We start from the raw sequence: 10,861 nt of genomic DNA, 5'->3' as shown, positions 1-10,861 counted from the left end.
AAGTACGCCAAGGGTTGTAATAGCGCGAAGTGGAAGGATGAAGCGGAGCCGTTTGAGGAATCGGTGCAGGGCGTAGGACAGGCTGCATGGGTGGTGACGGCTGAGGCGGTGGCCGCTCAGCCACAGTCGCGTAGGTAAAAGTGGCTGGAACAGCACGTTGACTTTACTGGAGTGGTGCTCCGACGTATGTCAAAGGAGCAACAGAGGGAGCTTCAGGAAGCGGGGAAGTGCTTCTGCAACTTGTTCGCAACAAAGGAGATGGAGCGTCAGGACGTCGGTGAATGAGTGATATTTGACGGGCAACTTCGTCTCGAACAAACTGTTTTATTTGCGGCAGCAAGGACGACTGGTCTGCGTCAGGTGTTAAAGCTGCAAGAGGCTCCTGGTGTGAGGGCGAAGAGCGAGTGATGTTGCGGCGCTTGCGTAATTCATCAAAGTTTTGGCAGGCATTAGTAACATCGACGACGGTTGCTGGATGTCTAGCCAGAAGCATCTGGAACGCGTCATCATCAATTCCTTGCATAATGTGACCAATATTGGTACTATCTGGCATTGAAGCGTCCATGCGCTTGCAAAGGTCTACAACATCTTCAATATAACTGGTAAAATTCTCGCCAGGAAGCTGTGCTCGGCCGCGCAGGCGTTGCTCAGCACGCAGCTTGCGCACTGCAGGCCGGCCGAAGATATCGGCAAAACTGGTCTTGAAAGCAGACGTCAAAGGAACGTCGGCCTCATGGTTGAGGAACCACAGGTTGGCCGCGTCCGTTAGGTAGAATATGACATTATTGAATTTCCGGGCGTCGTCCCATTGGTTGTGAGTACTAACCCGCTCATATGAAGCCAGCCAGTCTTCCACATCATGGTCGCCGTTTCCGCTGAATATAGGAGGATCCCGCTGGCGCAAAGCTCCAGCGCAGAAGACGGGGGACAAGGGCCCGGTTGGACAAGGGGTGCTAGCGTCGGTCATGACTATTCTCGGGAATGTGCGGCTTCGAAGCTCCAGGACGGCAGCAAATCCTCACCTCCACCAAGTGAAAGGGGATGTTTACTGTCTTTTAACAGGTATAATAGACCTCTCTAAGTTGCACAGAGAACCACACAAGAACACAGCCCGTCTAGGCCTCCACACGCGAGCTCGAGCACCGCAGCGGCACTTCGTCGTTCTTCTCCTCGTCATCGTGATATGCTCGCCTAGTTCATCCTCGTCTTCGTAATATCCTCGCGTAGTTCACTACAAAGGTATGGCTAGACGGTGATGTACCAGAGAACTGAAATCGGCATTGTGGTCCCTATTATAAAGTTGGGGAAGATGCCAAAAGAGCTTAGCAACCTTCGACCTAATATCCTTAACGCCAAAACTTTGCGAACTTGCTGAGAAAATGCTCGCCACACAAACATCGCGGTAGCATGAACACCACAGTTTCTACCAGCCAGCCCAAACTGGCTTACGACAATTACAGGCCGAGATCACGGGTGGGCTGTCTTGTCGTCCTCAGTATTATCATCCACCCGTACCGTCCGCGCATAGGTGTACCCACCGCCCCCGCCACGGATGCCGAAAAGTCATATGATAATATCGGTCATGCTGCCATCCTGGATTCAATCTTCCCAGCTCCAAGGTCAGAGGATAATGCTTCAATAGATCCATGCTCACTGCGTGCTCCATAAGAATCAACAGGCCGATGTTGAAGCGAAAAGCGCACTCAGCAACGGCCTCAAAACAGTGCCTTTTTTAAGAACGGATACGACATGCCTTCTTACGAGTTGTATGAAGAATGCTACAGCAGCTTACTGGGCCCAGCCTGAATATCGACACATACGTCTAAAAAGGCTCGATTGAACATTGAAACTTTACGTTCCGCGCGATATTTCGTGTCATCAGGCATGCCTGCTACATAGACTTCGTTTAAACGCGGCTTTCACGCGCACGTACTTGCATTTAATTGGACAGGTGGACTCGCCGGAATGTTCAACTTGTGGCATCCCAGAGACTGTGGACCATATATTAGTAGTGTGTCGAGTATATGCGGGCGAAAGAAGTGTGCCCTTGAAGCGTTTGGACAAGAGGCCTTTGTCGGAGGAACTGCTGCTGGTCTCATTGGCAGTGCAAGGGGAAGGGTGTCTTGATGGTGCGTGCTTTTTGCCGTTTTTTGGGCGCCAGCGGGTTTGATTCGCGCTTGTGAGGCAAGCTAGTGTACCTGTTTATATATTTCATATGCCTTCTCCCACATCGTCACCCATCATCATCTGCTCTCTTCTCCCCTTTCCCAGTGCAGAGTAGCAGGCCAGAGTTGAATTATTCCGGCCAACCTCTCTGCTTTTTCTTTCAATAAATCCATCTATACCTATCAATTGGCATGCTGCATTTACCACTAAGAGTACGCAATTTTGTTATACCTTTCCTTGAAGGTAGACAATTTACAATACGCCTGAGAGGCGATGCCATAGAATCATCTCTACCTCTTCGCGGCATACCCCAAGCATCTGTGTCGTTGCCTGCATCAATACTGCATGTATCTTCCTTGCATGGCAGTTACATAAAATTTCTGATGTTAACTTCTTAATATACGCTGATGATATGTGTGAAACACACATAGCGACCGACTGACTCAATCCGCCGGCCTGCAATAAGTTTGATATTGCCTCCACATATGCTTCTTTCATTGGATTTGAACTTTCCACCAGAAAGCTACGTTCACATCAGTCGCCAACCGCTGGGGAACCGTAGACTAGTTGCAACACCTCGTCGTCAACATCTATTCGGAACCCCACTTCGGAAAAGTTCAACAGAAAAAAAATATCGTGTTTATCAAATCATGACTCAGGAACTGGAACTTCATGGCTGTCTCGCACTAAAATACAGGCGTTACACAATCTGAGTCTGAGCAGATTCATTGCTCGAAAAACGGGCGGCACCCGTTCAGATGCTCAACGTCAGTTGTGCAGCCCCGCCTTGTGTATAAAGCCCAATTTCAGCATTTAACAAGAACTCAATAGGATCGCCTTGAAGCCATCAATCGAGAGGCAATCAGGGTCATCACCTGCCTTGCTCGCATCACACCAATCGTGTAACTTCACAAAAATAGACAGCTGAACAGAGTGCATGTACTGGTGCAGTAACGACGTGAATCTTGCAGGCTTAAGGCTACCATCTCTCACGCAACGTGCGCTTTGGGGGCTTATGCTTCGTAACATTCAACCCTACCAAATCCATTGCCACTTCGTCTCCATTGGCATTTTGTACAGCCTAATGATAACAAGACAACTGATTTACGACGACCGAGAACACAGGCATCGGTGTCAGCACTTCACGACCGATGTATGGAACAAGACGCCCGTTTGCAGCAAAGTTTCATCGTAAATTACGTCGACGAAAGCATCCAAGTTTGTGAAGTGACAACTGCGTTTTGCTGCCCTAGCAAGTATTCACTAAATAAAAGACGAAAGGTTCAATTACCGGAACCTCTACCTGCTTTTAGTGCGGAACTGTTTGCTCTGCAAACAGTTCCGCAGTTCCGCCATTCCCATGCTTCCCATGGCCCGTATTGTCACACGCGCAGATGCCTTGCAGGGGACAAAGTTGCTTAGACGCGTCAGCAGGATGGCAGAAATCTGCCAAACCACACATGCATACCGCATACACATGCAACATGCATACCGCAGCCAGCTCGTATTGAATGGCCTCCGCGTGACCGTTTAAGTGGTCAAAGCCATGTGGAAGCTGTCACCAGCATTTCCACCTAAACCTCGTCATCGCCAAATCGGATAACATCGGATAATGCAACCCTACTTTTAACACGATTGAGCACCTCCAACATCATACATGTGCTCTCATACCTCCGTGTATGGTAAGCTTCCCCGCTGTCTAACCCGTGCAGGAGGATTCGAGTCGCGGTGGCCGTAAAATCTGCTGTGACTCGAACGTGGCTTCAATTTCGAGGGTATCCCCACCCTTTGTGCCCCATCCGCAGGTCCAGAGATACAGAAGCCGATATTCCCCACATGCTGTTTTAATGTCCAGCGCCGAAGGCGACGCTGATCTGCCTCCTAGTGGCAGCTGGGCTCTCCCCCCATAATCCGTCTTCTCGACTTTCATATATCATCGTTCACTTCTCAGCTAACCTTTTTTTTTCACTTAGTTAATCATACCCTTCATCCTTCATAACATTATTTTATGCTGTACGAACATGAACATCGCAAAAAAAAACACAGAAGAATTTCTGAAAATCATCTGATAGTAACTGTGCCACCTCGAGACGCCCGTCTGCCTTAGTGGATGGAACCATGACATGTGTCAGCTAAATGTATGCCTGCACTAAAGTGAAGTGTATGCTTGCCAGAGGCTTGCGTTATGTTGGTTCCAAAGAATTATCTTTATAAAATGTTATTTTATTTTTGCTAGACACCGCCGCTCTTTCTATTATTATGCTGTTTGCGGCCCTGTGCAATTTCGGTGGTGAAAATATTTTAATAAAAATGTTTATGTAGTTGTAGCAGGGTTTTGGAGTCCCCATTTCCGAACACCGCTGGCATAGGCTGTCTGCTCTCTTCCAATTAGCACTTCTTGACTCCTTGCTCCCGAGCTGGTAAGACCTGCCTTCCACCCCTCCTGCGTTGGCTGGTTATTAATAGCAAGCTTGATTTCGTTGACAGGCCCACCTCATATGGTACAGATCCGTCTTCACGACGCAGAATTTGCAATGCGAGTCAAATGATTTTCGATCTATTGTGTATATAGTCTTAATTGATTGTTAAAAGAGTTGGTCTGTAGCTTGCAGAGGTGCAGCTCGTATCATGTGACTAGTGGCTTAGCCGGTGTAGGCTAGACCTGGTGGGATAATTTTACGTGCTGAAAAATTTCTATGTAAGTCGGTAAAGGGGTAGGATTTTTCACGAGATCTCTACTGGGTGTCCTGGAAGCTATGCTCGGAATGAAGCCTGTGCGCTCTCGTTCCCTGGGATGCTTATTACGTGTTTTTGTGTGGAGTTCGTAGCCACGGGTGTAACTATCTTCCAGGGGTTTTGCTGCTAGCGGTGCAATTCTCCTCTGAGGTGCGATTTGGTGTTTGTGAATCCGTAAGGATGTATTCTGAGGTAGCGTGTGTTGCAGCTAGGGCTTTCGCCGCTTTTTTTGGAGACAGTGTGTCTTGGCTAGGAAATATTAACTCCGACCATTGTTTGATTTTGGTTCACTACCGCGACGGTCGTCATTCCCTGCTCGGGACCCGAAACATCGACATAGAACGCATCTCGCGCCAGTCACAGTGCCCTCGTACAGCTTCCGCTTGTGCTTGTCGTGTTGACTAGTGGAATACGGGGTGCATATTCCCGGGAAGTGGGGTTGCCTTGAATTGTCCTTTGCATGGGTCTTGGATGTCGCTAGCTGTCGGGGCAACTGATGCTCAAATCGTTCAAGATCTTTCGGCCAATACGCGTCGTGGAGCGCCGTACCACGTGCTCCGTGATGTCTGCCTCTATCAGCTCTTCTACCATGTTGTGGACGCCCAGTCCTGAAAGCCGGTCCGTCGATGCTGTAAGAGGGTGGCCCGGGGTGTTTCTGGAGGCTGTTCTGATTACGACATTGAGATTCTTGATGTGAAGCTTCTTGAGGCGGAGGTAGGGTGCTGCAAAGACGTTGCGGCTTATGATGAAGCCTGCACCAGTCTGTGAGTATTATCTACTCGCCTCCCTGATTTCGCGTCGTTTTCCTGGTGATCACCCTGCAGACTTGCTCGCTCACGAAGCGGAGTTTCTGGATGATAAGGATGTTGTTGCCTATGTTATTTACATACAGTCCCAATTTCATGATGTTCTGGACGTCCTTGATGGGGTAGTTGGCAACGTGGATGTCGATGATGGCCTGATTTTGGTGCTGACGGAAGACTAGGAGTTATCATTTTCGAAAGAGCAGGTTAGGCCACACGCGCGTAAATAACTCTGCACTGTTGCCGGTGTTTGTAGCGGTTCTTCAATCATTACCATGCTTCCCATGATTGTTCAGATAGTTATATCATCACCGTACAGGGTACAATGTATGCCCTCTATATGATTTAAAAGCAGAGGGAGATTTCGGAAAATAGAAGTGGGGATAATACTTCTCCTTGCGCAGCGCCACTCGTGCTTATCTTCGCTTACGTGGTTCGTTTTGTGCCGATGCTGTGGATGACTGTTATGTATTAAAGGAAATCGTATAAATACAAGTAGGCTCAGTGGGCATAGCTCGTGCTCTGAAGGCTGTTGAGTATCGTGGAATGCTGTACGTTTTCAAGTGCTCCTTTGAGGCCGAGAAGTCGAGGGTTAGAAGCACTAGGTCACAGGAATAAGGATTTCGCTTTTCAGTTAAACACATGGGTGGACAGGTGTGGTCTGAATCCAAACATTGTGTGGGAATATAGTTCAACACTATAGCCAAACCGGCGAGTTGGTGGAAAATATTGGTGCAACATATATGCGCTCGTATTGTGTGTCTTTGCAGTGGTGTTTGTCATTGGCGCTATTTTTTCATCGAATATGTTCCACCAACTCGCCAGTTTGGCTATAGTATCGTGTGTGGTAGTAGCTCGTTATTCTCTAGACTGTTGGAGAGGGGTGCGTTGACTGCATTTTCCATGAGTTTGCCTGCGCAGGACGGTATGGATATGCGGTGCATGATTTTCACGCTGATTTTCTTGCTGAGTTTGGGCATAAAGTGTACATTGGCTATTTTTCATGCTTAAGGAATGGTGCCGGTTTATTAGCATTCATTTACGTAATCTGTAAGTTGCTGCAGTGCCTCCCTGCCGATGTTAGTTAGAAGCCCGACCATAATTCTGGCTTGTCCCTGGGCTGCACCACCGCGCATATCTTATTGTACTGCTATGCTTTCTTCAAAGTGAAGTCTCTATCTAGGAGTTCGTTCGGTTCCCTCCAGTATTCTTGACTTGAGGGTTGTGCGTATCACGAAGTGCAGGTATTGCAATGCATGAATTTATCCCCGAGTTCGATTTCCGCACCTTGAAAGTGTATAAGCCTCGATGCAATTTTCTGTATTGTTCACTCTTCGATTTTGGAGAATCAATTAGACATCCGAGAAGATTCCACGTAGCCTTCGTGTCTACGGAACCCCTGAGGGATTCACACCTTGTCAGCCACTTCGTGCGAGCGAGACCCCATGCGTAGGTCGCCTTGAGTATTAAGCTTAGCTATTCGAATTCTGAGCTTTTAATTGTGACTATTTTCTCCGCCGTTTTATGATACTATGTCTGACTTCCAAAAGTTAAACGAGATGGACTTCAACAGTTTGGTGATCCTCTGTGGTGGCAAGTGTTTTTATGAGCTTTTGTTATAGGCAGAGAACGGCGGACTGCCAATTACTAGTAGCTAGTTACTGTTGCTATGTAACTAATTTGGTGTCCTTCCCGATTTTCAGCAGTCTGTAACTCTGACTTTCCCTCCTGGTTTTCTCTGCTTGCAGCTTTCAAAGATGTCAGCAGCACGTAGTGATCATTGTCTAATGTCTCTCCCGTAATAATTCATTCATAGTTGCGGGCGTTGAGGACGAGATTAAAGTCGTGGGATATAGAGTTCCTTACACTAACTAGAGGGAAAGCTGAGGGCGCTGCACTTCAGCCACCATGGGCGCGCTAAGAATGATGGGCCGGTGTGATACTTATTGCGGGACAGTTGGTTTTTCTCGGGTACATGGAGTGGCGTTACTGCAATGTTTCTTTTTCGTCATCATCATCATTTGAAGGTGCGTACATAGACCGCGAAAGCCATAGTAGCGAAGGCGCAAAAGCAGACGTCGTCAATAAATGGCTTCTGTTTCCCGAAATGCCACTAAAAACTTCCTTAAGTGATTGTACAACCATAAATATTTTCATAACGTTTTTTTTATTTCAAAGTTTTGGTATTAGGTGCGAGATAATGGCATTTGTGCTGCTGAAAACTAAGCCAATAGGAGAAAGAGCCATCGCTTATATTGAATAAATCTCACTGACATGCTGTTTCTCTCTCGTTTTTCAATTTATAGTCACAATATTCAATCTTAGGACATTATTTACGGTAGAACAACGTTTATCTTTGCATTAGTTTTGGCCAAAAGTTGTAGATCTGCACTCGGTAGCTCTCCGGCCCATGATGCTTTCAGCGCCCATGGTGGCTGAACTGGCCGTCTGGAAACTCCATGTAAACTCCCATAGGCGGCAGCACAGCTTTTCCTCTAGGTAAGGTAAGAAACTTATGTCGTGGGACGTATCCCGCGTTATGCCGGTAACGACTCGCGCCGGGTGCTGCGAGTCCGTGAGTAAGCTAAGTGCAATGTCAGCGCTGGCGGATGCTAATTTCTTGCCTTTCGCGTCTTGCATTGAATATCCTCATAATCACATGGAAGCGCTAAAGTCGCCCACTATAGCTAGGGAGCAGTTCGGGCTTCTCTTAGTGCATCGAGAAAGATCGCGTCGAAGGCTACGCTGCGCTGCTTTGGCCGACTATATTTGAAGTGTATATAGGTGCCCTTTCAGTTTTTGCGTTCTGTTAGCAACTTTAGAAATGTTTGTTCAATGTTGCTGTGTAGATCAAGGTCTGCAGTGGTTGCCATGAATGATTTTGTACCAATATGCATGTTGAGGGGTGTGTGGGATTTGTTGAGTATCCTCTGATCTTAGCGTCCGTATTAACTTATTGCAGGGCTATTATTTGTGGCACATATAAGCATAAACATTTATGCATTTTAATGTTTCCTTCTTACGCTTTAGTCCTCTGCAATTCTACTGTAGAACGGTGAGTAGGTCTTCGGTATGGTGCCCTGTTGAGGATTAGAAAGGTGTGTCTGATCCTCTGGTGTACCTTCAGGCCCTTGATCAAGTTGAGTGCTGACTAGGCGACGAGTACCCATTTCGCCCTGTAGCTTTGTGCCCTTGTTTTGAGAAACATCCAACCATTCCTGAATTATTCGGTCAAATCGAATCCCCTGTGCTTGCATCCTGATTTTGAATTGGTTCAAACTCTTTATTATGTGCTTGATAATTGATTGTAGCATGGTTTAGATTGTCGTCTCAGTCATATTTGTAATTTATTTTTTATGAGTTGTCGGACTGTGTTTTCTAAGTTGGTGATACGGTCCTGGTTTAGGATGTGCTCTGTATATTTCGGCATGGGTACCTGCGGTGTTGCTGCCAGCTGTGGTGTCTCTGGTGAAGTTGTTTAGATTTTTGGATGGTGGCAGTATTTAACGGCTGTGGGTACATGGGTGTACCCCTACCTTGTCTATCTCCATCAGACATGCCTGTTTCGTTTGTTATTTCTCGGACTTTACAGTTCAGCTTTACATTTGTAAACCAACGCTTCCGCGGAGGAGATAGTTGCATCTGCCCAAACCACCTTGACGTCGTTGCGCTGCTCCTTAGATTGGAGTCTCGTCTTCTCAGCTGGATGACTGCCGGTAGGGTGCGACGCCTTGTCGATAGTGCCAAGTCGTATGCTTCATGACTATGAGCCGGGTGGGTCTGAGCTGCTGCATTATGACTGGGTCTGGTGGGCTAGCCATTCCGCGCTGCCTGATGGACCTCTGCAGCTGGACCTGTCGCGAAACATGACCCTATACTGGTGGCTGACTTGTGCTGGATTGGGCTTGGATGATTGTGACGTTTGGTGCTTAGACATGCATTCATTTGATCCCATGGGATGTGGGCCTTCGCGGACCGTGCACTTTGTTGGCAGTCATAGATTTCTTGAATATCTTCCTGACTGCACTGTGGACATCGTGACTGCGCTTTGCAAGATCAGACATCCTCCAGGTGTCCAAGGTTCCCGCGCAGTATACAGTATGGCGTTGTACATGCTACGGGATGCGCCTCATTGTAGTAACAGACGTAAAACCGGGCCTTTGTTCCTTCGAATGTAATGACCGCCATTTTGGAGGAACCTAGTTTTCTCACGGTCACAACTAGTTAGTGCGTGGAGGGAAGCGCTTGCGTGATGTCTTCGTTATTACTCCTTTACACGTGCCTTCAAAGGACCGGAGATAGGAGTCACTGCGTGTGCTGTGTCCCCTACTTCAAGTTCTTGAGCTGCGAGGATATATCTGATTATTTGGGAGTCTCAGCCCCCACGACGATGATGTTTTGTTTCCAAATAGGCCAAACGCTGAGCTCTGCTGAGGCATTGTTTATGCCTGCTGTCATGTGCAAGGGATATCCTAGCGTGTTGCTTCAACGGAATTTACTGAAATTCAACAATCCTTTAGGCTCGATTATGATTACTTCATCTTCGTGCATTTGTATTACTGCATCTGCAGCGACGTATCAGCGGCGGACGTGAAGTGGCCATCTGGCGTTGGACCTTTGCGCCATGCTGAGTGGTTATTAAGAGCTGATGCGTGTTCCGACTCCTCGATCTTGCGCTGGATATTCGCTTCTGTAGAGAGAGAGAGAAAGAGAGAGAAGGCAGAGATGTTAAGCAGGAAAGCTCCCGGTTTGCTACCCTGCACTGGGGAAGGGGAATGAGGTGTTTAAAGGAGAAAGATAGAAGAGAATGATAGGAAAGGTAAGGCGGCGAGGAGCACAGTCACAGTTTCTCAATCAAGTTTGTGTCTCTCATAAAACACATAAATGCTTTGAAGCCTTTGTCGTTAGACGCCTTCTGTGGCCATGGGCCGAGGATTTTCTCTTCTGTGGAAGGACAGCTGTCAAGATGGTCCAGAGCCGAACGCTTCTGTAACCTTGTCAAAACCTAGCGTTTCCGCCTGTCCTCTTCGGGTCTTAACCTGTCAGGGTTGTCATGATTTGCGGCAGAGTTTTTCCGCGAAGCCACGGCGGCAGCTGAGTCGAAGCCTAACCGTTAGAATTAGCTAATTGTGCGATCCGCTTAGACTTCAAATCCT

This window comes from Amblyomma maculatum, chromosome 3 (assembly GCF_055883805.1).
Source record: "Amblyomma maculatum isolate TAMU_Amacu chromosome 3, ASM5588380v1, whole genome shotgun sequence".
Lineage (NCBI taxonomy): Eukaryota > Metazoa > Arthropoda > Arachnida > Ixodida > Ixodidae > Amblyomma > Amblyomma maculatum.
This window is presented reverse-complemented; position numbering follows the sequence as displayed.